Source organism: Macaca fascicularis, chromosome 5 (assembly GCF_037993035.2).
Source record: "Macaca fascicularis isolate 582-1 chromosome 5, T2T-MFA8v1.1".
NCBI classification, from domain to species: Eukaryota; Metazoa; Chordata; class Mammalia; order Primates; family Cercopithecidae; genus Macaca; species Macaca fascicularis.
In genome coordinates this window covers 109,078,070-109,105,802 of record NC_088379.1, presented here as the reverse complement: position 1 = coordinate 109,105,802, position 27,733 = coordinate 109,078,070, and the positions used below count along the sequence as shown (strand labels likewise).

Below are 27,733 nucleotides of genomic sequence, written 5' to 3'. Positions count from 1 at the left end.
TAACTAGATTTTAAACTACATTTCCTATTAACTACCTCTCTAGGTACTTTTGGGTCATCCAGACTTAGTCTAATACATTTTAAAACTTAAAACTTATATCCAAATTCAAATTACCTCTCTCCTTCTGCCAGTATAGGTCTTGTGGCCTTCTGTGCTATATAGAAAGGAAGGGGCAGCCTATTCGTATAACACTTCACTCTCTTTTTTATTTCTAGGTTTGAATGGACTCATTATTGGGGTAGGTAGAGGAATTCTGGAATATTTCAAACATCTTGTACTTAGCTTCATGAGGTCATGTAACTCTTCCTATAGTTCATCAGTGCTCTGGGCTGACACTGACAGCTTTTGTGCCTCCTGTATGGCATGTTTCCACTCTCTCTCACATGAGTTGCGTATGAGTACTTCAAAAGAGCCCTCCCTGCAGGGACTTCCTACTACAGAGCTTCCTAAAGTGAAAGATCATTTTCTTTCATTATCTCAGCTCTGCACCCACCACCCACCCATACCCTGGCAGTCTTCCCTCTTTGGTGTACTTCTGGTAAGTGAACTTGCACCTAACTACCATCTGCACTATCCATGAAATTTCTAAGAATCTCATATATCTTTGCCAATCTGCCTTTGTCCCTTCCCCCTTCTCTAATACTCCTTTTTCCTCATCCAATAGCTACAAAAACAGATCAACCAGGCCATTCCCTACGCATGAGATCCAGCCAGATTATCTACCAGATTAATTTTCTTACAGGCGTTCCCAATTACAATCAGCAATTTCTCTTGGACCCACAGCCCATTCTCTTTGCTCTCAAAAGGAATGGGAACAACCTATCACCTCAAGCACTGCACTCCCTACTGAAGTCCATATTCCAGCATCCTCCCTTTCTCCTCCAGACATTTTCTTATGTGTCTTGTGGGCTGAATGAGGTAGAGGTGCAAAATGGTTTATCGGAGAAAGGTAAACCCTGATAAACTCTAGGGAAATTATGTCAATTTTTCTTCTCCTTGATAAACCCTAGGGAAATTATGTCAATTTTTAGTTACTTGGGGGTAGCTTTTGATGCAGAATTTTTTGCTCCTTAGTTCAGCTAAAATCAGGCCTTTGTTCCGTGACCAGGAAAGATTAGGTATGCAGACACATCGAAAGGTGAGGAGAGCAGCATTTATTTTAAAAAAAACTCTCAGTGAAAAAAGAAGAGGTCCTGCTAACATACTCTTACCTCCCAGATTGAATGCCAGGCCACCATACACACTCATGTTTAAAAGAGAAAGAGAGCATGAAGTTTTGGAAAATTTGCAGCCTGACCACATAGTAGAAAATAAAAACTCAGTTTCTGGGAAGGAATTCAAGCCAGTTGCAGAAATTTGCATAAGTAATGAGTGTCAGGCCTCTGAGCCCAAGTTAAGCCATCATATCCCCTGTGACCTGCATTATACATCCAGATGGCCTGAAGTGAAGAATCACAAAAGAAGTGAATTTAAATGGCCTGTTCCTGCCTTAACTGATGACATTCCACCAACAAAGAAGTGAAAATGGTCCCTGCCTTAACTGATATTACCTTGTGAAATTCCTTCTCCTGGCTCATCCTGGTTCAAATCTTCCGCACTGAGCACCTTGTGTCCCCTACCCCTGCCCACCAGAGAACAACCCCCTTTGACTGTAATTTTCCACTACCTACCCAAACCCTATAAAAACGGCCCCACCCCTACCCTCCATTCACTGACTCTTTTCGGACTCAGTCCGCCTGCACCCAGGTGAAACAAACAGCCTTGTTGCTCACACAAAGCCTGTTTGGTGGTCTCTTCACACGGACGCGCGTGACAATTGGTGCCGAAGACCCAGGACAGGAGGACCCTTCGGGAGACCAGTCCCCTGTCCTCGCCCTCACTCCGTGAGGAGACCCACCTACGACCTCTGGTCCTCAGACCAACTGGCCCAAGGAACATTTCACCAATTTTAAATTGGGTAAGCGGTGTTTTTTACTCTCTTCTCCAACCTCTCTCACTATCCCTCAACCTCTTTCTCCTTTCAATCTTGGTGCCATCTTTCTCTCTCCCTTCTCTTAATTTCAGTTCCTTTCCTTTTCTGGTAGAGACAAAGGGGACGCATTTTATCCGTGAACCCAAAACTCCTGCGCCAGTCACGGACTGGGGAAAACAGTCTTCCCTTGGTGTTTAATCAAGTGAGGACGCCTGCCTGATTATTCACCCCGATTTCAGAGGTGTCTGATCATGCGGGGACGCCTCCCTTGGTCATTCACCCACATTCCCTTGGTGGCAAGTCAATTGCAGGGATGCCTGCTTTGGCTGCTCACCCAACCCCTTCTCTCCGTGTCGCTACCCACTCTTTTCTCTCCACTTTCCTGGGGGGCAAGCACCCCCCAACCCCTTCTCTCCATGTCTCTACCCACCCTTCTCCACTTTCCTGGGGGCAAGCACCCTCGACCCCTTCTCTCCCTGTCTCTACCCTCTCTTTTCTCTGGACTTGCCTCCTTCACTATAGGCAACATTCCACCCTCCATTCCTCCTCCTTCTCCCTTAGCCTATATTTTCAAGAACTTAAAACCTCTTCAACTCACACCTGACCTCAAAACGTAAATGCCTTATTTTCTTCTGCAATGCCGCTTAACCCCAATACAAACTTGATAATGGCTCCAAATGGCCAGAAAATGGCACTTTTGATTTCTCCATCCTACAAGACCTAAATAATTCTTGCCGTAAAATAGGCAAATGATCTGAGGTGCCTGATGTCCAGGCATTCTTTTACACATTGGTCCCTCCCTAGTCTCTGTTCCCAATGCAGCTTGTCCCAAATCTTCCTTCTTTCCCTCCCACTTGTCCCTTCAGTCCCAACCCCAAGCGTCTGAGTCTTTTGAATCGTCCTTTATCTGCGGACCCTCTGACCTCTCCCCTCCTCCCCAGGCCGAGCTAGGTCGCAATTTTTCCTCAGCCTCCGCTCCCCCATCCTATAATCCTTTTATAACCTCCCCTCCTCACACCTGGTCTGGCTTACAGTTTCATTCCGTGACTAGCCCTCCCCCACCTGCCCAGCTATTTCCTCTTAAAAAGGTGGCTGAAGCTAAAGGCATAATCAAGGTTAATGCTCCTTTTTCTTTATCCCACTTTTCCAAATTAGTTAGCGTTTAGGCTCTTTTTCATCAAATATGAAAAACCCAGCCCAGTTCATGGCTCGTTTGGCAGCAACCCTGAGACGCTTTACAGCCCTACACCCTGAAAGGTCAGAAGGCCTTATTATTCTCAATATGTATTTTATTACCCAGTCCACTCCCGACATTAAATAAAGCTCCAAAAATTAAATTCTGGCCCTCAAACCCTACAACAGGATTTAACCTCACCTTCAAGGTGTACAATAACAGAAAAAGTTACAATTACTTGCCTCCACTGTGAGAGAAACCCCAGCCACACCTCCAGTACACTAGAACTTCCAAACGCCTAAACTGCAGCAGCCAGGCGTTCCTCCAGGACCATCTCCCCCAGGAACTTGCTTCAAGTGCTGGAAATCTGGCCACTGGGCCAAGGAATGTCCACAGCCTAGGATTCCTCCTAAGCTGTGTCCCATCTGTGCGGGACCCCACAGAACATCGGACTGTTCAACTCACCCAGCAGCCACTCCCAGAGCCCCTGGAACTCTGGCCCAAGGCTCTCTGACTGACTCCTTCCCAGATCTTCTCGGCCTAGTGGCTAAAGACTGACACTGCCCCATCACCTTGGAAACCTACAGGACCATCACAGACGCTTTGGGTAACTCTTACAGTGGAGGGCAGGTCTGTCTGCTTCTTAATCAATATGGAGGCTACCCACTCCACATTACCTTCTTTTCAAGAGCCTGTTTCCCTTGCCTCCATAACTGTTGTGGGTATTGACGGCCAAGCTTCAAAACCCCTTAAAGCTTCCCCACTCTGGTGACAACTTGGACAACATTCTTTTTTTTTTTCTTTTTGAGACAGAGTCTCGCTCTGTCGCCTGGGCTGGAGTGCAGTGGCCGGATCTCAGCTCACTGCAAGCTCCGCCTCCCGGGTTTATGCCATTCTCCTGCCTCAGCCTCCCGAATAGCTGGGACTACAGGCGCCCGCCACCTTGCCCGGCTAGTTTTTTGTATTTTTTTTAGTAGAGACAGGGTTTCACCGTGTTAGCCAGATGGTCTCGATCTCCTGACCTCGTGATCCGCCCGCCTCAGCCTCCCCGAGTGCTGGGATTACAGGCTTGAGCCACCGCGCCCGGCCGACAACATTCTTTTATGCACTCTTTTTTAGTTATCCCCACCTGCCCAGCTCCCTTATTAGGCCAAGACATTTTAACCAAATTATCTGCATTCTAACTAAATTATCTGCTTCCCTGGTTATTCCTGGACTACAGCCACATCTCGTTGCCACCCTTGTTCCCAACCCAAAGCCACCTTTGCATCTTCTTCTCATATCCTACACCTTAACCCACAAGTATGGGATACCTCTACTCCCTCCCTGGCAACCGATCACACGCCCTTACCATCCCATTAAAACCTAATCACCCTTACCCCACTCAACACCAATATCCCATCACACAGCACGCTTTAAAAGGATTAAAGCCTATTATCACTCACCTGCTACAGCATGGGTTTCTAAAACCTATAAACTCTCCTTACAATTTCCCCATTTTACCTGTCCAGAAACCAGACAAGTCTTACAAGTTAGTTCAGGATCTGCACCTTATCAACCAAGTTGTTTTGCCTGTGCACCTCGTGGTGCCAAACCCATATACTCTCCTATCCTCAGTACCTCCCTCCACAACCCATTATTCTGTTCTAGATCTCAAACATGCTTTCTTTACTATTCCTTTGCATTCTTCATCCCAGCCTCTCTTTGCTTTCACTTGGACTGACCCTAACACTCATCAGGCTCAGCAAATTACCTGGGCTGTACTGCCACGAAGCTTCACAGACAGTCCCCATTACTTCAGTCAAGCCCAAATTTCTTCCTCATCTGTTACCTATCTCAGCATAATTCTCATAAAAATACACGTGCTCTGCCTGCTGATCATGTCCGACTAATCTCCCAAACCCCAATCCCTTCTATGAAACAACAACTCCTTTCCTTCCTAGGCATGATTAGTGGGGTCAGAATTCTTACACAAGAGCCAGGACCATACCCTGTAGCCTTTCTGTCCAAACAACTTGACCTTACTGTTTTAGCCTAGCCCTCATGTCTGTGTGCAGCAGCTGACGCTACTTTAATACTTTTAGAGGCCCTCAAAATCACAAACTATGCTCAACTCACTCTCTACAGTTCTCATAACTTCCAACATCTATTTTCTTCCTCCCACCTGATGCATACACTTCCTGCTCCCCAGCTCCTTCAGCTATACTCAATCTTTGTTGAGTCTCCCACAATTACCATTGTTCCTGGCCCGGACTTCAATCCGACCTCCCACATTATTCCTGATACCACACCTGACCCCCATGACTGTATCTCTCTGATCCACCTGACATTCAGTCCATATTTCCTTCTTTCCTGTTCCTCACCCTGAACACATTTGGTTTATTGATGGCAGTTCCACCAGGTCTAATCACCACTCACCAGCAAAGGCATGCTATGCAATAGTATCTTCCACACCTATCATTGAGGCTACCACTCTGCTACCTCCACTACCTCTCAGCAAGCTGAACTCATTGCCTTAACTCGGGCCCACACTCTTGCAAAGGGACTATACATCAATATTTATACTGACTCTAAATATGCCCTCCATATCCTACACCACCATGCTGTTGTATGGGCAGAAAGAAATTTCCTCACTGCACAAGGGTCTTCCATTATTAATGCCTCTTAAACTTTTCTCAGAGCCGCTTTACTTCCAAAGGAAGCTGGAGTCATTCACTGCAAGGGCCATCAAAAGGCATCAGATCCCATCACTCAGGACAATGCTTATGCTGATAAGGTAGCTGAAAAAGCAGCTAGGGTTCCAACTTCTATCCCTTATGGCAGTTTCTCTCTCCTTCTCATCTGGCCACTCCCACCTACTCCCTCATTGAAACTTCCCCCTATCTCTTCCCACACAAGGCAAATGGTTCTTAGACCAAAGAAAATATCTCCTTCCAGTCTCACAGACCTATTCTATTCTGTAGTCATTTCATAACCTCTTCCACGTAGGTTACAAGCCACTAGTCTGCCTCTTAGAACCTCTCATTTCCTTTCCATCATGGAAATCTATCCTCAAGGAAATCACTTCTCAGTGTTCCATCTGCTGTTCTACTACTCCTCAGGAATTTCTCAGGCCCCCCACCCTTCCCTACACATCAGCTCGGGGATTTGCCCCCACCCAGGACTGGCAAATTGACTTTACTCACATGCCTCGAGTCAGTAAACTAAGCTATCTCTTGGTCTAGGTAGACACTTTCACTGGATGGGTAGAGGCCTTTCCCACAGGGTCTGAGAAGGCCACCGTGGTCATTTCTTCCTTTCCGTCAGATATAATTCCTCGGTTTGGCCTTCCCACCTCTATACAGTCTGATAATAGGCCAGCTTTTATTAGTCAAATCACCCAAGCAGTTTCTCAGGCTCTTGGTATTCAGTGAAATCGTGGTCTTTTAAAAACACAAGCTCAGCCACCAACTTAAAAAGGACTGGATAATACTTTTACCACTTGCCCTTCTCAGAATTCGGGCCTGTCCTCAGAATGCTACAGGGTACAACCATTTAAGCTCCTGTATAGACGTTCCTTTTTATTAGGCCCCAGTCTCATTCCAGACACCAGACCAACCTGGACTGTGCCCCATAATACTTGTCATCCCTACTATCTTCTGTCTAGTCATACTGCTATTCACCATTCTCAACTACTCATAAATGCCCTGCTCTTGTTTATACTACCAGTTTACACTGTTTCTCCAAGCCATCCCAGCTGATATCTCCTGGTGCTATCCCCAAACCACCACACTTAACTCCCTCTTAAAGTAAATAATCTAGGCCGGGCGCGGTGGCTCAAGCCTGTAATCCCAGTACTTTGGGAGGCCGAGGCGGGTGGATCACGAAGTCAGGAGATCGAGACCATCCTGGCTAACATGGTGAAACCCCGTCTCTACTAAAAATACAAAAAACTAGCCGGGCGTGGTGGCGGGTGCCTGTAGTCCCAGCTACTCGGGAGGCTGAGGCAGGAGAATGGCGTAAACCCGGGAGGTGGAGCTTGCAGTGAGCCGAGATCGCGCCACTGCACTCCAGCCTGGGTGACACAGCGAGACTCCGTCTCAAAAAAAAAAAAATAAAATAAAATAAAGTAAATAATCTTTGCTGGCAGGGCTATGCTGAACCTCCTTAAGCACTCTCTAATTGGATGTCCTGGGTCCTCCCAATTCTTAGTCCTTTAATACCTGTTTTTCTCGTTGTGTTATTCTGTTCTTTTTTCAATTCATACAAAACTGTATCCAGGCCATCACCAATAATTCTTTTTTTTTTTTTTTTTTTTTTTTTTGAGACAGAGTCTCACTGTGTAGCCCAGGCTGGAGTGCAGTGGCCGGATCTCAGCTCACTGCAAGCTCCGCCTCCCGGGTTCACGCCATTCTCCGGCCTCAGCCTCCCGAGTAGCTGGGACTACAGGCGCCCGCCACCTCGCCCGGCTAGTTTTTTTTTTTTTTTGTATTTCTTAGTAGAGACGGGGTTTCACCGTGTTATCCAGGATGGTCTCGATCTCCTGACCTCGTGATCCACCCGTCTCAGCCTCCCAAAGTGCTGGGATTACAGGCTTGAGCCACCGCGCCCGGCCATCACCAATAATTCTATATGACAAGTGTTTCTTCTAACAACCCCACAATATTACCCCTTACCACAAAATCTTCCTTCAGCTTAATCTCTCTCACTCTAGGTTCCCATGCCACCCGAATCCCACTTGAAACAGCCCTGAGAAACATTGCCTATTATCTCTCCATACCACCCCCCAAATTTTTCACTACCCCAATACTTCAACACTATTTTGTTTTATTTTTCTTATTAATATAAGAAGACAGGAATGTCAGGCCTCTGAGCCCAAGCTAAGCCATCATATCCCCTGTGACCCGCATGCATACATCCAGATGGCCTGAAGTAAGTGAAGAATCACAAAAGAAGTGAAATTTAAATGGTCTGTTCCTGCCTTAACTGATGACATTCCACCAACAAAGAAGTGCAAATGGCCGGTCCCTGCCTTAACTGATGATATTACCTTGTGAAATTCCTTCTCCTGGGTCATCCTGGTTCAAAACCTCCCCCACTGAGTACCTTGTGTCCCCCACCCCTGCCCACCAGAGAACAACTTCCTTTGACTGTAATTTTCCACTACCTACCCAAATCCTATAAAAAGGCCCCACCCCTACCTCCCTTCACTGACTCTTTTCAGACTCAGTCCGCCTGCACCCAGGTGAAACAAACAGCCTTGTTGCTCACACAAAGCCTGTTCGGTGGTCTCTTCACACGGAGGGGTAACAATGAGGAGCTGAATGCTAATAGTCAAGACAATGGGAAAAATGTCTCCAGGGCATGTTAGAGACTTTTACAGCAGCCACTCCCATCACAGGCCCAGAGACCTAGGAGGGAAAAATGGCTTTGTGGACCCAGGGCCCTGTTACTCTGTGAAGCCTTAGAACTTGGTGCCCTGCATCCCAGCCACTCCAGCTCCAGCCATGGCTAAAAGGGGCCAAGATACAGCTCAGGCTGTTGCTTCAGATGGTGCAAGCCCCAAACCTTGGCAGCTTCTATGTGGTGTTGGGCCTGCAGGTGCACCAAAGACAAAAGTTGAGCTTTAGAAGCCTCTACCTATAGTTGAGAGGATGTATGGAAATGCCCAGATTCCCAGGCAGAAATCTGCCTCAGGGGAGGAACCCTCATGGAGAACCTCTACTAGGGCAATGCAGAGGGGAAATGTGGGTTGGGACCCCCACACAGAGTCTCCACTGGAGTACTGCCTAGTGGAGCTATAAGAAGAGGGCTACCATCCTCCAGATCCCAAAAAGGTAGATCCACTGACAACTTGCACTGTGCAATTAGAAAAGCTGCAGACACTCAATGCCAGCCTTTGAAAGAAGCTGTATGGGCTGAACCCTGCAGAGCCACAAGGACGGAGCTGCCCAAGGCCTTGGGAGCCCACCCCTTGCATCAGTGTGCCCTGGATGTGAAACATAGAGTCAAAGGAGATTCTGGAGCTTTAAGATTTAACGAGACCCAGCGCAGTGGCTCACACCTGTCATCTCAGCACTTTGGGAGGCTGAGGCAGGCGGATCACCTGAAGTCAGGAGTTCAAGACCAGCCTGGCCAACATGGTGAAACCCTGTCTCTACTAAAAATGCAAAAATTAGCTGGGCAGGGTGGCAGGTGCCTGTAATCCTGGCTACTCAGGAGCCTGAGGCAGGAGAATTGTTTTGCCCCAGGAGGTGGAGGTTGCAGTGAGCCGAGATCACACCATTGCACTCCAGTCTAGGCGACAGAGTGAGACTCCATCTCAAAAAAAAAAAAAAAAAAAAAAATAGATTTAATGAGTGCCTTGCCAGGATTTGGACTTTCATGGGGCAGGTGGCCCCTTTGTTTTGGCCAATTTCTCCCATTTGGAATGGGAACATTTACCTAATGCCTATACAGCCATTGTATCTTGGAAGTAACTGAATTGTTTTTTATTTTACAGGTTCATAGGTAGAAGGGACTTGCCTTGTCTCAGATAAAACTTTCAACTTGCACTTTTGAGTTAATGCTGAAATGAGTTAAGACTTTGGGGAACTGTTCAGAAGGCATAATTGGTTTTGAAATGTGAAAGGAACATGAGATTTGGTAGGGGCCAGTGGTAGAATGATATGGTTATGCTCTATGTCCTCAGCCAAATCTCATTTCAAATTGTAATCCCCACATATTAAGGAAGGGTCCTACAGGAGGTGACTGGATTATGGGGGTGGTTTTCCCCATGCTGTTTTCAGAATAGTGAGTTCTCACAAGCTCTGATAGTTTAAAAGAGTTTGGTAGTTCCCCCATCCTTGCTCTCTCTCTCTCTCTCTCTCTCTCTCTCTCTCTCCCCTGCTGCCATGTAAGATGTGCCTTGCTTCCCCTTCTGCCATGATTGTAAGTTCCCTGAGGCCTCTTCATCCATGCAGAACTGTGAGTTAATTAAACCCCTTCCTTCATAAATTATCCAGTCCCTGGTAGTATCTTTCTTTTTTTTTTTTTTTTTTTTTTTTTTTTTTGAGATGGAGTTTTGCTCTTGTTACCCAGGCTGGAGTGCAATGGTGCAGCCTTGGCTCACTGCAACCTCCACTTCCTTGGTTCAAGCAATTCTCCTGCCTCAGCCTCCCAAGTAGCTGGGATTACAGGCACACACCATCACTCCTGGCTAATTTTTTGTATTTAGTAGAGATGGGGTTTCACCACATGGGTCATGCTGGTCTCAAACACCTGACCTCGGGTGATCCACCTGCCTCAGCCTCCCACAGTGCTGGGATTACAAGCATGAGCCACTGCAACTGGCCCCCAGGTAGTATCTTTATAGCAGTGTGAGAACAGACATTTCTCCATAAAAGAGAATCAGTGATTTTCCTAGCACACATCCATGTGAAGGACAAAGCTACGCTTATCCTCTTTGCTATCTTCTTTCCTCTCTGCTACTTAAAGGTTCTAAATTGTTAATAGATACCTCCACCTTTAGTCATGGTACTCCCAAGACCCTTTTCCTTGACAATAACCAAATCTGGGACTAAATCTTCAGACACTGACAAAATTGAAAAATCAATATCTAAATTAAGGGGAAAGCTACTTGCTTATATAAGAAAAATACAAATAAACTAGGAACATGTTTTTATGACATTCTAAGTCTACAATCAGGGTTTCATAGTTGCTTTGCAAACTCTAATAGTAATCCTTGTCTTCATCTTGTTGTTGCAGTATGCAAGTATGTCTTAAACACTGTTGTGCAACCACTATTATAACAGATGTGCATTCTAACAAAAAGACCAAGAAACCCGGCCCTGACACTATTAGATATCAAAATGACTCACAACCCATTGAATACCAATATACATCTAGTTCAATCACATATCCAGAGATAATGGCTTTTCCCTTAGCTTAGGCTAAGGAGGGAAGGACACTGGAAAATAAACAGGAGAGTACAGGAAACAGATAGTAAAACTATACTGTGACTCTCAAAACAGTTAAACATCATTACAAGACTAACCACAGTATACAACACAGAAGACATAAGGTCACTTTAACACTTTTAACACAAACTCACACTGGATTCATATGTTTCAACAATAGAAACACTGCTCCAGCAACTTGCCTAGTTTATAAATTTGTTAACCAATTCCTGCCCAGACCACATTGTAAGTATTCTTTTCAAATTTCTCCCTTTTGAGGAAAAATTTAGTCTTCCTACTGAGACTTTACCAAGGTGATGCTCTCCCTTACCCAGGAAATTTATAGGATAAACAAGTTTTTCTAGTGTTCTGTTGCATGGGAACTTCAAAGGCTTACAAACTCATGGAATCAGGAATCAAACATTATGGGCCATTGTTATGGCTGAACTGTGTTTCCCGTAATTTGTATGTTGAAGTTCTAACCCCCTAGTACCTCAGAATATGACTGTATTTGGAGATGGACTCATTAAAGAGATAAGTAAGTTGAAATGAGTTAATTAGAGAGAGTCTTAGTCTAATATGACTGCTGTCCTTATTAGACGAGGATATTAGGATACAGATACAAACTAAGGAAAGAGACATAGAAAAGATGAAGATCTACAAACCAAGCAGAGAGGCTCAAAAGAAACCAACCCTGCTGATACCTTGATCTTGGATGTCCAGTCTCCATAATTGTAAGAAAATTAATGTCTACTGTTTTTGTGCCATAATCTGTGGTAGTTTGTTATGACAACCCTAGCTAACCAACACAGTCATGTTAAAACTTGTAGCCTCTATCCTAATTCTAATTGGAAAACATCTGAAGTTTCACCCTAGAAGAAGAGTGGGTAGTAATCTGATCTTCAAAATGTTTTCAAAATTTACATTTTGAAAACATTAGTTAGACAGCAAAGTGGAAAACAGATTGGAGAGGTCTAGACTGAATTGTGTACACCAGTTAGAAAATCACTGCAAAAGTCTAGGCGATCAGTAAATGTGTCAGGCTAAAGGTAATGATGGTGGTGGTGATGATGACAAGGATGAGAGTGGAAAGCAGGGAGAAAAGGACAGATTTAAGAAATACAGGAAAAAAACCTGAGAGAATTTGGCACTGATCTCCCACAGTGTTTCTTAAGATTTAGATTCTGGTTCATTTAACAGAAAACCAAAATGGCTTAAACAAAATAGAAGTTAATTTCTGTTTCATTTAAGTCTGGAGATAGGTAGTACAGAAATCTAGATTTCTTCTATTGAACCTTTGATATGCTTATCTCATTACTCTTCATCCAAGATGGTAGTTCGAGGTCGAACCACATTACACATAGCAAGCAGGAGGGTAAAAAGAAGAAAAAGTATGTGACCTCTTGTTTAAGAAAACTTGGGAAAATCCCATATATCACTTCTACTTATATTTTATGAGTTAAAAATTTAATTATATGGCCACATTTAGCTGGGGAAAAAAAAAAAAACAAACCTAGGAAATGTTGAATTTTAACTGAATTCATTGTAGCTCCAAATAAGATTAAAGGGCTCTTTTTTTTTTTTTTTTTTTTTTTTTTTTTTTTTTTTTGAGATGGAGTCTCACTTTGTCACCCAGGCTGGAGTGCAGTGGCGTGATCTCGGCTCACTGCAAGCTCCACCTCCCAGGTTCACGCCATTCTCCTGCCTCAGCCTCCTGAGTAGCTGGGACTACAGGCACCTGCCACTATGCCCGGCTAATTTTTTGTATTTTTTAGTAGAGATGAGGTTTCGCCATGTTAACCAGGATGGTCTCGATCTCCTGACCTCGTGATCCACCGGCCTTGGTCTCCCAAAGTGGATTAGAGGTCTCTTGATAGACAAGAAGAGAAGAATGGATGTTGAGTGTGTCCCTAGTGAAGAAGTCTTTCCACCACAACAATTCTGAGCAAAGCAATACGTTATTTTTATTTGGTTCCCTGGTCACTGACTTTTACTGCCATGTAAAAGAAATAGGGGCCAATGAAACACTCAGTTTAAACCAAACACTACAATATGTCAAAGTATATGCCTTATTTTGAGAAGTTAATAGCATCATTCTTGTATAAGGAAGGATATTAACAATAACACTAGATCAAGGGCCTACTAATACTTAAGTCATTGTATTAGTCTGTTTCCATGCTGCTGATAAAGACATACCCGAGACTGGGCAATTACAAAAGAAAGAGGTTTAATTAGACTCACAGTTCCACATGGCTGGGAAGTCCTCACAATCATGACAGTAGGCAAGGAGAAGCAAGTCACATCTTACATGGATGATGGCAGGCAAAGAGAGAGCTTGTGCGGGGATATTTCTGTTTTAAAAAACCACCAGATCTGTTGGGGTGATCAGTCCCAACCCCCGGCTGTGGGTACCTGAAGTCCAGTGGTGACAACGGAATGAGAAAAGACAAGAGTAAAAGCAGGTCCAGGAGGCCATCTGCTAGAGTGAAGACTGCAGAAGGCCCAGAGCACTGATTTCCTGACAATTTATTGAGTACAATCTTTTTGATCTAAGAAGCAGATGGTACGGGGTGAAACGGTGAAGGTGGGGGAGCGTGCATCATTCAAAAGATGTATAGCAGTGGCGGTTAGGTGAATTTCCTTTAAGCTCAAAGTGTATGTCTAACTACTATGATCATCTTTAACTTATCAGGCTGCAGTTGGTGGGAGTTGGTTTTACAAGGAGCCAGGATGTCTGGTCACATTCCAATGCTTCAAGGGAGTGTTTCAGCCCAGATCACTCTGTGTAAAGCCACAGAGTAGGTCATGGGGGGCACATGGCTTGGGGGCACAATGGCAATAATGAGATGTTTCTCCTCAGATGCCCCCTATGGTGTTCCATAGGTGTCCTCCACAGGGATGACTGACTAAACTGGCACCCCATAAACCCTTCCACCAGCAAGATCTCATAAAACTTATTGACTATCATCAGAACAGCATGGGAAAGACCTACCCCCATGATTCAATTACCTCCCACCAAGTCCTTCCCACAATACATGGAAATTCAAGATGAGATTTGGGTGGGGACACAGCCAAACCATATTATTCCACCCCCGGCCCCTCCCAAATCTCATGTCCTCACATTTCAAAACCAATCATGCCTTCCCAACAGTCCCCCAAAGTCTTAACTCTTTGCAGCATTAACCCAAAAGTCCACAGTCCAAAATGTCATCCGACACAAGGCAAGACCCTTCCGCCTATGAGCCTGTAAAATCCAAAATAAGTTAGTTAGTTCCTAGATACAATGGTGGTACAGGCATTGGGTAAATACAGTCATTCCAAATGGGAGAAATTGGCCAAAACAAAGGGGCTACAGGCTCCATGCAAGCCTGAAATCCAGCAGGGCAGTCAAATCTTAAAGCTCCAAAATGATCTCCTTTAACTCCATGTCTCACACCCAGGTCATGGTAATGCAAGAGGGGAGTTCTCATGGTGTTGGGCAGCTCCACCCCTGCGGCTTTGCAGGGTACAGCCTCCCTTCCAGCTGCTTTCACCAGCTGGCATTGAGTGCCTGCAGCTTTTCCAGGTGCATTGTGCAAGCTGTCAGTGGATCTATCATTCTGGGGTCTGGGGGCTCTGACCCCACATTTCCCTTCCACACTGCCCTAGCAGAGCGTCTCCCCCTGAGGACACTACCCCTACAGCAAACTTCTGCCTGAGCATCCAGGTGTTTCCATACATCCTCTGAAATCTAGGCAGAAGTTCCCAAACCTCAATTCTTGACTTCTGTGCACTTGCAGGCTCAACATCATGTGGAAGCTGCCAAGGCTTGAGGCTCACACCCTCTGAAGCTACATCTCAAGTTCTACATTGGCCTTTTTCAGCCATGACTCAAGCTGGTGGGACGCAGGGCACCAAGTCCCTAGACTGCACACAGCATGGGGACCCTGGGTCCAGCCCATAAACCACTTTTTCATCCGGGGCCTCCATGGCTGTGATGGGAGGGGCTGCCAGCAAAGGTCTCTGACAACATTTTCCTCTGTCTTGGTGATTAACATTTGACTCCTTGCTTATGCAAATTTATTCCGCCATCTTGAATTCCTCCTCAGAAAATGTGATTTTTTTTTTTTTCTATTGCATTTTCAGGCTGCAAATTTTCCAAAGTTTTATGCTTTGTTTTCCTCTTTAAACTGAATGGCTTTAACAGCACCCAATCACCTCTTGAATGCTTTGCCGTTTAGAAATTTCTTCTGCCAGATACCCTAAATCATCTCTCTCAAGTTCAAAGCTCCACAAATCTCTAGAGCAGGGGCAAAATGCCGCCAGTCTCTTTGCTAACACATAATAAGGGTCACCTTTGCTCCAGTTCCCAACAATTTCCTCATCTCCATCTGAGACCACCTCAGCCTAGACTTTATTGTTCATATCACTATCAGTATTTTTGTTAAAGCCACTCAAGAAGTCTCTAGGAAGTTCCAAACTTTCCCACATTTTCCTGTCTTCTTCTGAGCCCTCCAAACTGTTCCAGCCTCTGCCTGTTACCCAGTTCCAAAGTTGTTTTCACATTTTCGGGTATCTTTTCAGCAGTGCCCCACTCAAATGGTGCCAGTTTACTGTACTAGTCGTTTTCATGCTGCTAATAAAGACATATCTAAGACTGGGCGATTTACAAAAGAAAGAGGTTTGATTGGACTCACAGTTCCATCTGGGTGAGGAGGCCTCACAATCATCGTGGAAGGCAAGGAGGAGCAAGTGACATCTTGCATAGATGGCAGCAGGCAAAGAAAGCTTTTACAGGGAGATTGCCATTTTTAAAACTATCGGATCTCATGAGACTTATTCACTATCATGCGAACAGAACAGGAAAGACCTGGCCCCATGATTCAATTACCTCCCACCAGGTCCCTCCCACAACACATGGAAATTCAAGATGCGATTTGGGTGAGGACACAGCCAAACCATATCAGTCATCTTTCTTTACTCTATACATAGTCCTTCCTGAACACTTACTTAATAATTTATAATTAAGCAAGTACACAAATAATTCAAAGAGCAAGTTAAAATTTTTTTTTTTTTTGCAAAATCCAAATCAAGTAAACAGGAACCACATTTGATGTTTCAAAAAATGCATGAGATTAAAACAACACCTTTTCAGAAACAAAGGGAATCTCCAAAAGTAAAAGACAATTTCTATAGATAAAGGAACGAATATATAGAGTGAATAAATACCTTTTGAAGTTTGTACAGCAGATCTAAGGAATGAACGCACAATTTGGGTTTGATGCTTGTTTCATTGTAATATTAATCTACTAGCACCATTATTTTATTTGCAGGATCTTAACTGTCAAGCTAAAATTAAAAATTTTTTCTTTTTATATTTTTTCTTCAAAAGTATTTTTAATTTGCTGCTAAAAAGAGAATGGCATTGATTCTTCATCTGCATAGAAAACAGCTCACTCCCTTCAAGCAGATTTATTTTGATCTATATAAACACCAAAAAAAAAAAAAAAAAAAAAACCCTCACATATGCTCTGCATTTTTATAGCTTCTTTTTAAGCAAACTGTCTCTTCCTGGAAGGTCCCATCCCTTCTTCAGGATATCTCTGCTCCTCCCACTACCTCAAACACAACTGCTATTTTTGTCCTTGTTGCATCCACATCACCCTGTGCGTCTATTATAAGCACTTTCCACCCCATAATATAGTTAATAAATGTATGTTCCCCTAATGAGATATAAGTTCCTCTAGGGCAATATATTATGCATCTTTGTAGAAACAGAATCAGCCACGGGATCTGGCACACAGTAGGAGCTCAACAAAAGAATGTTGAAGTCATGAATGTGATAGTAATAGATACTAAATTGTTCTGAATCAATTTTCATTTGGGGAAATAGAGCATTAGGAAAGGATATTTCTTAGGATTTTTTTTCACCTTCAGGTAACGTAAAACTGAAAAAAAAAAAAAACTGGTTTAAATTTAAATTAAAACATGGAAATGAATTTGTTCCCTTAGCTGAAAATTCCAAATGTGAGGCAGCCCTCAGGAGTAATTTGATCACAGACGTGGCTCCGCTTGTCTTTGTACTGCCTTCTCTGGGTCAGCTTTCACCCCGTCACGGCCAAAAAATGGTTTCATGGACTTTCAGGAATCACATCTGTATATCCTAACTTCCAGAGGATATGTGAGCTTATCTTTTCCTAATGATTAAGGAAGATAGGATTAAGTTGATTGGTTTAGACCATTTAGGTGCCAACAAGTGGCAATGGCGTTAATTACAGCAAATCCTCTTGGCTGAGAAATTCACTATGCTATTTGGAAATGGGAAGTGGGGAAAGAACTAGTAAGAAATGACAAAAATGCTTTGGGAGGCCAAGGCGGGCGGATCACTGGGTCGGGAGATAGAGACCATCCTGGCTAACACGGTGAAACCCCGTCTCTACTAAAAAATACAAAAAAAAAAAAAAATTAGCCGCGCATAGTGGCGGGCACCTGTAGTCCCAGCTACTCAGGAGGCTGAGGCAGGAGAATGGCGTGAACACGGGAGGCGGAGCTTGCAGTGAGCCGCGATCGCGCCACTGTACTCCAGCCTGGGTGACAGAGCGAGACTCCATCTCAAAAAAAAAAAAAAAAAAAAAAATGACAAAAATGTCTACTACAACTAACAATGACTAAGGTACCTTCCAACTTTCAGGGTTTATATTCCCATTAATCTCACTGATATTATTATTATTAGTTTATGAATTATTTAAAAGTCTATATATGTTACAGAATTGATTTGTATTTTAGAAATAAAAAAATACTTTAAAATTATAATTCTGCAAACTCTAATGCATAATTGATACTTCTCTTCATCTAAATGTAAAGCCTAAGGTGTAATCCACCTATACCAGTGTCCCTTTACAAGAGAAAAATGTTTTTACCCAGACAAAATTATTATTAATTACATCAATAATAGATCAAGCTTTGGGACAAATCACGTGGAACAACAATCCAGTTGTTTTATTAAATGAAAGTTGTAAATTAATCAGGTGCAACTTTGCAGAGGAAAGCTCTTTTAAAAGACATGTAGCATTATTTCCATCCCGTCCTGCAATTGAAGCAGAATTTTTCTAAGAATATATGAAATGCTCGTTCATTTTTTTCTGGGTTTTGATGGGAGAAGGTTCAGACCCAAGCAACATAAGCCAGTGAGGAAGGGTGAGAATGCAGAGTATATGAAAACTGACACAAACATACTGAGAAACCTTGAAGAATAAAACCATGACATCCAAGGCAGAGTGTACAAAGGTTATGGTGATCTTCCTTGGTTCTAAAAGTTGGAAGCAGCAGTAGAGGAAGACCTGGGGATTCTCTGGTTCCAGAAACCTGCCCATTTCTAGCTGTAAAAAGTAAAGTAGAGGTTCCTCTTCAAAGACTTTCCTCCCCATCTAATTAGGAATAAATAGTAACATCTCTTAGAAGCAAAATTTATTCAAACACCTGTGCTAACATTCTTAAATATCTGCTAGCCATAATAAAGAAATCAATGCACTTTATGTTCTTAGCTCCCAAAACTTAGCCTAAATATTTGCCCTGGCATGCTTATGCTGGTTCAAGCAAGCATTAGTCATATAGCCTCTTCCTCTACCTTATTCAGCGTTCCACAAGTTACTTCCTCCTTCCTTTGTTCTCCTCTGCCTTTGACTCTTTTAAAAAGTTCTAAGTTACTAGCCAATCGGGACAAATACAGAATGTGAGGTCCTGTTCCTGCCAATGGAAACTGGACACAGCAGTAGTATGGAAGCGACAGGTTATAAATGACCCTGTCTCCTTTGTTCAGTTTACTCTCATGGCAAAACTGCTAGCAAGTATATACCCTTTCTGCAGAAAGTATAAAAATGGCCGTGCTGAGGAAATTAAATTTGTGTTCAAGTGCTATTTCTTTACGGTGCCAGGGAACAAGCATTTCAAACGTAGCCATACCTTGGCCAATGACTGGCTAAATCTATTACATGGAGTTAGCTTCTGAAGAAAGGAGGGAAGAAAAGGAAGAGCAGGAGGACAGAAGAAAGGTAGGACTGAGGAAAACAGGGAATGAAATGGAAGAAAATAAAGGAAATTGAGACAAAAACCTCAAGACTATGGGAAAGATCTAAATAAAAGGTGATGGGTACAGGTGAGGAGTGCTTTGACTCCTCAACTTTGGAGGATACATAACAATGGCATACTGGGAAATGTTTAACAATGAGACTACCGAATTAAAAAATAGCTTCATTTTTGCATTTGCAGATTCGTATGGCATTAATCCTCTCATTATGGCCAATTTATAAGCCAACAACATGATAACACTTTGCAGAAATACATGATAATACACAATTATTTGGTATTTTTAGTTTATAGATGTAATATATGTAAATAATTTCAAAAACATAGAAAATAGTAAAACAATTAAGAAGTGATGAGATTTAAGGATATCTTAACTCTGCTTTAAATACATTTAATAATAAGGTTATGTAATATACATTTTTAATAATGGCTATGTATACAACTGGCTCACAAAGCTTGAGAAAAATTAACAATTGAATTATAGTCAGCTTTTGCAAGCTAGCTTCTGCATACCACACATGATATGGTCATCCCTGGCAACCAGATGCAGAGTTTATTGACAGCCACACATATTTCAAAACTTCTTAAATATGAGGGCAAAGCTATGTTTGTCAAAGTAAAAATTAGGAAAATATTGAAGCAGAAAAGGTCCATTTAAACTTGGTGAAATAAAATCACATTTTTTCTATTGTTTCCCACAAATAATGAAGGAATTATTTTTTTTAAATCCACAAGCAAAAAGAGAATGGGAGAGGACCACATACCCGAAAAAATATGTCACCCAAATTTGGTAAGCTGGAAAACAGAGATATGAAAGGCAACTGTTAATAGCAGAGTGGAAAAACGGACCCTAAATACCTACAGAGGGACCATTAGAAATTTGTATTTCCACCTACACCTATTTCACAGTCAGGTGATCTCCTCTCCCTAACTACTTGCAGGAAACAAAAAGGTTGTATGTAGAGAGAAGAGAGGGTGTGTGTGTGTGTGTGTGTGTGTGTGTGTGTGTGTGTGTGTGTAAAATATAAAAGTGCTGCTTAGGAGCTTTTTTTAAGATTATACAAAGAAAAATGAGAGGCTGTCCATTGGAGCCATTATGTTTGAATTACATTTGTGTACCCTTGGAATTTCATGGTCTTTCTATCAACTAGACATCCTCCAAGCTGCAGCAGCTGAGTCTGTCCATGTTTGCTTGCCTCATTATTTCAAAAAATATATTTTATTTTATTTTATTTTTTTTTTTTTTTTTTTTTTTTTTTTTTTTTTTTGAGACGGAGTCTCGCTCTGCCGCCCAGGCTGGAGTGCAGTGGCCGGATCTCAGCTCACTGCAAGCTCCGCCTCCTGGGTTCACGCCATTCTCCTGCCTCAGCCTCCTGAGTAGCTGGGACTACAGGCGCCCGCCACTGCGCCCGGCTAGTTTTTTTTTGTATTTTTTAGTAGAGACGGGGTTTCACCGTGTTAGCCAGGATGGTCTCGATCTCCTGACCTCGTGATCCGCCCATCTCGGCCTCCCAAAGTGCTGGGATTACAGGCTTGAGCCACCGCGCCCGGCCCAAAAAATATATTTTAAATGACTGCTGTCAAATGGGAAATTTCCTATGCCCTAGATTTACAATGAAGCATAAGAGGCACTCTCTTCAAAAGACACTCAAAAATAAATATAGAAGATATGCAAGTAAGAGAGCAACCATCATATTGTGAGATAATTCTTAATCCAGGGATAAGAACAGAGGCAGTACAAAGAAAATGAATCCAGAAAGTTAACTAGGTGTTGAGTAGAGTGGGGAATGGTGTTTTATCAGAGAAATAGATTATATGAAAGCCAAGATGAAAGAATACCTCAAATTCAGGAAATGGCAAGTATATCAATAGATCAGCATGGTTGCGGAGAAAGTGGCGAGAGATGATACAAAGAATACAGGGGACCACATTATGACTGACATTAAAGATCATGTTAGGAATTTTGGACTTTATTCTAAAGGATATCCAAGGTTTAATAGGAAGAAGCCATGATTTACAATTTGTTCTGTACCGCTGGGATCTCAATTTGACACTATTCCACCTGTTCTAGCTGCAGTTAACAGGGTTATGAGTATTTGTATTCCATCACTTTCCCCCTATGAAATTTCCTCATAATTCACAAAAAAAATTAAAGCATTAAATTCTGTCACAGTGACTTAGTCAAACTAAATTCTATTTAATTTGCTACTGGTTGACTCCCAAAGTACATTGCATAACGTTTACTTATTCTTAAAGCATTTTGCAGAATGCTCATGTACGAAAATTAGAGACCTATCAACAAAGATTATGGAACCAGCAATGTGTTTGGTTGGCAGATAGAATTTTGGTGATTTCATGATTTTTGAAAATAATACCTTGTTGTTATCGTAATCTTATTCACTGACGACTATGGAATTCTTATTCTCAGAGTTCCTATGGAGTGGTGGATTGTAGCTGATCCTCTGGTAATTTGACTTACAACACTCTAATTTTATGACCTTTCTTGTTATAGATGATACTCCTAAATTTTCTATACAATTTGATTTATGAATATCCAGTATTTGGAATCTTTGGGGAAGAAGCTGAATCTAAAATCAGAGAAACCAGATGCATATGCCTATCCAGAAAAGCCAGAATGGGAATTCAAATGTGAGGACAAAGTCATTTACCAAACTGGAAACTAGATGAATATAGAAATTGGTCAGCAGTAAATGAGAAGATTCAGGACAATTCAAATTTAAATTTGTATTTAAGATTTATATTTATGGATAAAAGTGGATCGTGTGTGTGTGTGTAAAACACACAAAGACATAGAGGTAAGAATGAGAATACAAATCCTGTATTCTCACTATCGTGCTGGTCATATGTTCATTTTAAGGCATCTCCTACAGGTGAGGCCATGCTACATTAACTTTCTCTGGAGTTTCTTTCTTTCTTGATGGGCTTGCAGGTGTTTGTGCATCAAACCAAATTATGGCCTACATATCATATCATAATGCAATTTCAGTAGATATTTCTTCAAATATGTTTTCAGGCTGTTCATTAGCAAGAGCCATATTTAGCCAAATACATATCTGTGAGTGGGAATGGAAAGCTCTTCTCTAAATTGTCGGTGCAGTATTCTAGCAGAGCACTTTGTCTTTCTAGGGGATGTTGTAACTTTAAGACTAAGAGGGGCTGTTTCTGGACAAAGCAGTTCCTGAAAGTCCTGACCAATCATGATCCATCTCTGATTATCCAAACCTCTGCTCCAGGAGAATCCGTCTGCCATTCTACATGACCAGCTCATCTTCTGCATCATCCACCTCCCAGTTTTTCCAGTGTTCCCAGGTTTCTTAACTGCCTGACCTTTATTTGCTAGTCCTAATATCTGATCCCATTTTATCCAACAAAACTTTTACTCTTGTAAGAAGCTCTAGACTTAATTCCTGCCAATGTGCCTTACTCTTTCCTGTTCTGCCTTCCCTTTTTCTGCTTTAATTTCCGTATTGTGGATGATTGTCAAAGTACAGTGAAACAGTAAATGCATTACATGAGAAACTTAAAGTCATAGTATGAGCCAAAGAATAAATCTTGAAATAAGAAATTAGGGTAAGAGATGCTGGCTGATGATGAACTCAACCTTTTGAAGCTTGAAACCTCAAATAAAAAGGAATATCTCATTGAAGACCTGATCTGAAAAAAAAAAAAAAATACCAGTAATAGAAAAGAGAATTCAAGAGGAACAAAAGCAAACCTCACAGAGATTCAAGTTGGAGGAACTCAAATTAAGATTGTAGATAAAAGATGTCCAATTAAATTTAAATTTCAGATAAACAACATTTCGAATGTAACTAATTTTTATTTGCTAAATCTGCAACCTTAACCGAAATGGGATTTTAATACATCTCCAGAGCAGCATTAAAAACTCATCTGCCCTCTCTTTTAAATGTGCAGGCTAGGGTCAAAGAAGAGTAAGGCTCGAAGAAAGAGGGATGAGCCGATGTCCAGCTACTATTACACATCTTGCACTATATTCAGAGGCAAAATTTATAGATGTGACCTATATCAGCAATTAGTTTCAGTCCAATTTAATTTTATTGACCATCAAACCTGCACATGAATGATAACATGACTGACTTACAAAAGAATCCCATATAGAGACGTATAAAATTTAGCAAGCTTGCTTAATATATGACAAACTGAGAAAGATCTGGCTACATACCTCATTTTCACTTCAGCAAGGTGACCTTGGAAAATTTACAAAAGTTGCCCCGGAATTTCACATTTGTACAATTAGAATTATTGTATTGTATATATTATAGGGCTATTAACAGGATTTTAATAATACTACATTTGTAAAGGTGTCAGCACAGAATTTGGTTTCTTGAAGTAGTTAAATATGATTAACTAATTAATTCAATTTATCTATGTTCAGAAATGCATCAATTGCATAAAAACATACCAGCTATTGACTACTTTTAAACAAAAATTATAAGTGTTTTTCTTCCTACTATTTTTTGAATTGGGGAAAATCTTACCAACCATTCCATCATTTAAAGAAATCCTCTAATAAGCTTACCTCAAAAGACTTGAAAAACAGGGTATGAGTTCCTGATCCCTGGTACTCTACTACTCTTGGCATGAGCTCTTCTCTCCTAAATCAGTCACTAATCAGATATCTCTGCTTTTTTATCCTACAATTTATGCAGTGACATTTTCTAATGATAATTGCTTTGTAAGGAGTGAACTGCTTCCCTGCTAAACCTATTTGCTGAAACAGGACAGACAAAGAAAAGATGCCTAGCAATGTCATGAACACCGAAGCCCTCAATAAATAGGATTTTGTATAGGTAAGATTCATTGGCCAGTGCTCTCATGGCCAAAGTTACCTCTGACATTTCCAAATGTCACAGTTAATCTACTCTTAAGAGCAATGCTTTTAAAAGTGCTAGAAGGAAGACCTCCAAAAGTCATGCATAAGCTAGAGGAAGCATAATGATTTTACTTCAGGGTCCCTCAAAAAGAGGTAGCATAGTTATTTAGACATCTATTTTGAAAGTTTGTTATCAATATTCTGAGAATAACCACAAAAATTCAACAAATAAAATGTTTAGTGTTATTTAGTGTGAATAGTTAATAGTTAATAGTTTCATGAGTTTGATCCCAACATGGCTAAATTAGCTTTACTATGTTCAATGACGGCAGACTACCCCGCACTACACCCCAACCACAGTAGCACATGCTGCAGGCCTACTCTGACAAAGCATCTCAACCCCTTAACTATATAGTTGGCCCCCAAATTGGAAGTTGACCCAATCCAGAACCATTCTGTGAAATTGTATTCATGAATACTGTTTCTTTTCTCAGGCATGTATCACAAAACTGGGATGATACAGTGGTGAATATTTCTGTGGCTATGCTACTATTTCCCTCACTACATACAGAAAGCCTGTCTGTTATAGGAAGAAAACACACCTGTAGAAATGAAACCAAATATAAGAGGAAAGATAAACTGGAGAAACAAAGCAAGAAAAAACATCGTTCTTTAAATCCATAGCATTTCTAAAGACATTCCCATCCTCTTGGACTTCTTAGTTATGTGCTTGATTCAATAAATTCCTTTTATAAAACTGGTTTATTTGCATTTCTGCCATTTGCAATAGAACAATATCTTCATCATACAATATAGCCCACTTAAGCAAAACCAGAATTCACATTTTTACTGTAGTCTTGAAGATTGTTTTGAAGATTCATTCACTATTGTCATATGATGTTCTTAATGATATAAATTAGATAATCTCTTTACAGCATAGTAGTGTTCAACTGGAAGGTTCTATTGCAGTAATCATAAAACACATTTTGCCACTGTCAGATCTAGCAAGCATCCCTTGCCTTTCTGCATGAATTATTATATGACAAGATTCTGAAATGTTACAAGAGAAAAACGTGATTTCACTTTCACATACTCCTTGAATTTGGTGGCTTATAGGAATAATTTCTGAGTTTTGTAATAGTAAGACAAATATCTTCTCTTCCAAAGGTGAAATAATACAATGTTTAGGAAAATTATTTTAAATCAGTGGAATAGTCGAGTGTGTTGAATACTGGCCCACAAAAGGTATTTTCACACAGCACCTCAAAATGTGACCTTATTTGGAATAAGGGTCTTTGCAGATGCTTTAAGGTAAGGATCTAGAGATGAAATCATCCTGGATTACGGTGGACCCTACACCCAGTGACAGGTGTACTTATAAAAGACGGAAAAAGAGAGGACAGAGACAGAAAGAAGGTCATGTGAAGACAGAAGCAGAGACTGGAGTGATGCAGCTACAAACCAAGGACTGTCAAGAACTGCAGGGAGCCACCAGAATCCAGGAAGAAGCAAGGAACGATTCTTCCCTCAAGTCTTCAGAGGGAGCACGGCCCTGCCAACACCTTGATTTCAGATTTCTAGCCTCCAGAACTGTGAGAGAACACATTTCTGTCATTTTAAGCCAACAAGTTTGTGGAAATTTGTTATGACAACCCTAGGAAACTAATACATATAGAAATGTATATTTCCTGTAGTTAATTTGAATGTTCTTTCTGTTGGTTTCCTGGTGGTTATCGAGGTCAGGTTTTAACAATATTCTTAGAAAATCTTCCATAATACATTTTGCCATGTGTGAAAGTTTCTGGGAGTTTTGACCTATTTTTTCCTGAATTATTATTTTTTATTAAATCATTACCCTGTGAGACCATGGACCCACCTGTATGCTGCTACTAAACTGTATTTTTCAACTATGTTGTTATAACTGGCTTTTTCAAGCTCTATATTGAAACAAGATGTCTGCTAAATATCGATTTATACTGCCATTCAGAAAGTATCTGTTAAGTCTTGTTGATAACAGTTCCATAAACAATTTCTTTTTCTGCTTCAAATCAGGTTTGTTTTGGAGTCTCTGTGAGTTTTTAAATTCTATTTTCTGTATGAAAATCTCATGACTCTTTTGCTCACTGTGATCTTCATTGGTTTCAGTTTCCCAACTTCAAGGTAAAAAATAAAAATAGCATTGAAAGGATACTTTACAATTTACAAGGCATTTATGCATATAATATGCCATTCAATATAAATAAATATACTATAATTCTATCTTTTTAATATTTAGAATCTCTAGTTTTTACATAAACTAATAATATAAATAACATTTCTGGGCTTCTTCTTGTGGTTTGATTATCTTATATATCAGTTATCCCCCAGTGCCTACAAAAGCACTTTCTACAAAATGAATGGCTATTACATGTTTGTTTAATGGATGCATATATAAATAATGTTCTATTCTTACTCTAGAGAGACATGCAGCCTCATATTCAGTACTTCTCTCCCATCATCACATTGTTTGCTATAGATGGCACAAAGAGGAATGCCCTCAGTAGAGTTAGGCAACACTGAAGGCTTTAGATTTCCCCAGACCTTCCAAAAAGCGACAAGGTAAACCAGGATTGAGACTCTGCTAACTTCTAGTTTCTTCCCAAGGCATTAAAAAAAATGGTGATTGAGAGTAGAGTTTCCTAACTTGGAGTCTGTAAAAGAACTTTTGGTGTAGAGTCTGCAACAAATTTTCTACAATAATCTATGCTTATTCCTGGGAAGGAATTGCCTTTCACTAGATTTTCAAAAAGGTTCTTGATCCAAAAACATATTCATAGGCTTCAGTAATACAAATCAAAGAGAGAAACATATAATGTATGTGTTGAAAACATTTTGTATTGCTGATGAAAAACTATAAAGCTGTGAGGCTGGGCATGGTGGCCTAAACCTGTAATCCCAGCACTTTGGGAGGCCGAGACTGGTGCATTGCTAGAGATCAGGAGTTTGAGACCAGCCTGGCCAACATGCTGAAACCCTGTCTCTATTAAAAATACAAAAATTAGCCACGAGTGGTGGCGGGTGCCTGTAATCCCAGCTACTAGAAAGGCTGAGGCAGGAGAATCACTTGAATTGAATCCAGGAGGTGGAAGTTGCAGTGAGCCTGGGCAGCAGAGCCAGACCCCGTCTCAGGGGGGGAAAAAAAAAAGAAAAAAAATGAAAAAGTCTAAAGCTGTAAAACAAGTATCTATGGAGTGTGCTGAAATACTCAGCATTGTAGTCATACTCTGTAGAATTATTTTGTTAATAGATGGGTACACTGTCGTGAAACTGCTGTCAAGATAAGAGTTATCTGTCATATGTTTCCAGTCTTATGGTGAGATATTTATACTACATATAACTATAGATACAAGAAGCCTGATTTGGCCAACATATAGCTAAATTAATTTTATAGTCAGATGCTTTATTATGGAACTTCTTGTTCTTTAGTCTCCTGTTTGTCAGTTTATCTTAGTCTCGATCTTATTTTTATTCAGATATGACATTATTTTTAAAGTAAGCATTCATCTCTACTCAAAATTCATATAAATATATGCAAATTTTCTACTAGACTTAGCTCTAAAAGGTGTGAATTAGCTCTAAAATTATTTATTAAGGATTATATAACCACCAATTCTGGACTTCTTCTTTTTTCTTTTAGCCGCATCTTCTTTTCTGATTCAGAGTTTAGATTTGGGTCCAGTCCCCTCCAGGTCTCACCCAAATAACAGGACAAA

The 27,733-nt window shown here is 41.2% G+C and overlaps 2 long non-coding RNA genes across 5 annotated transcripts in view; one reads left to right on the top strand and one right to left on the bottom strand.

The window, feature by feature from the left end:
* Positions 1-27,733, bottom strand: part of LOC123573605 (uncharacterized) — a 253,758-nt gene that overhangs the window by 39,144 nt on the left and 186,881 nt on the right. The gene's annotated exons all lie outside the window — the stretch shown is intronic.
* On the top strand, positions 1,316-26,015 carry LOC135970970 (uncharacterized). Its single transcript, XR_010586925.1, has 3 exons — positions 1,316-1,957; positions 14,842-15,982; positions 24,476-26,015. It is a non-coding gene; the product is annotated as an uncharacterized lncRNA (long non-coding RNA).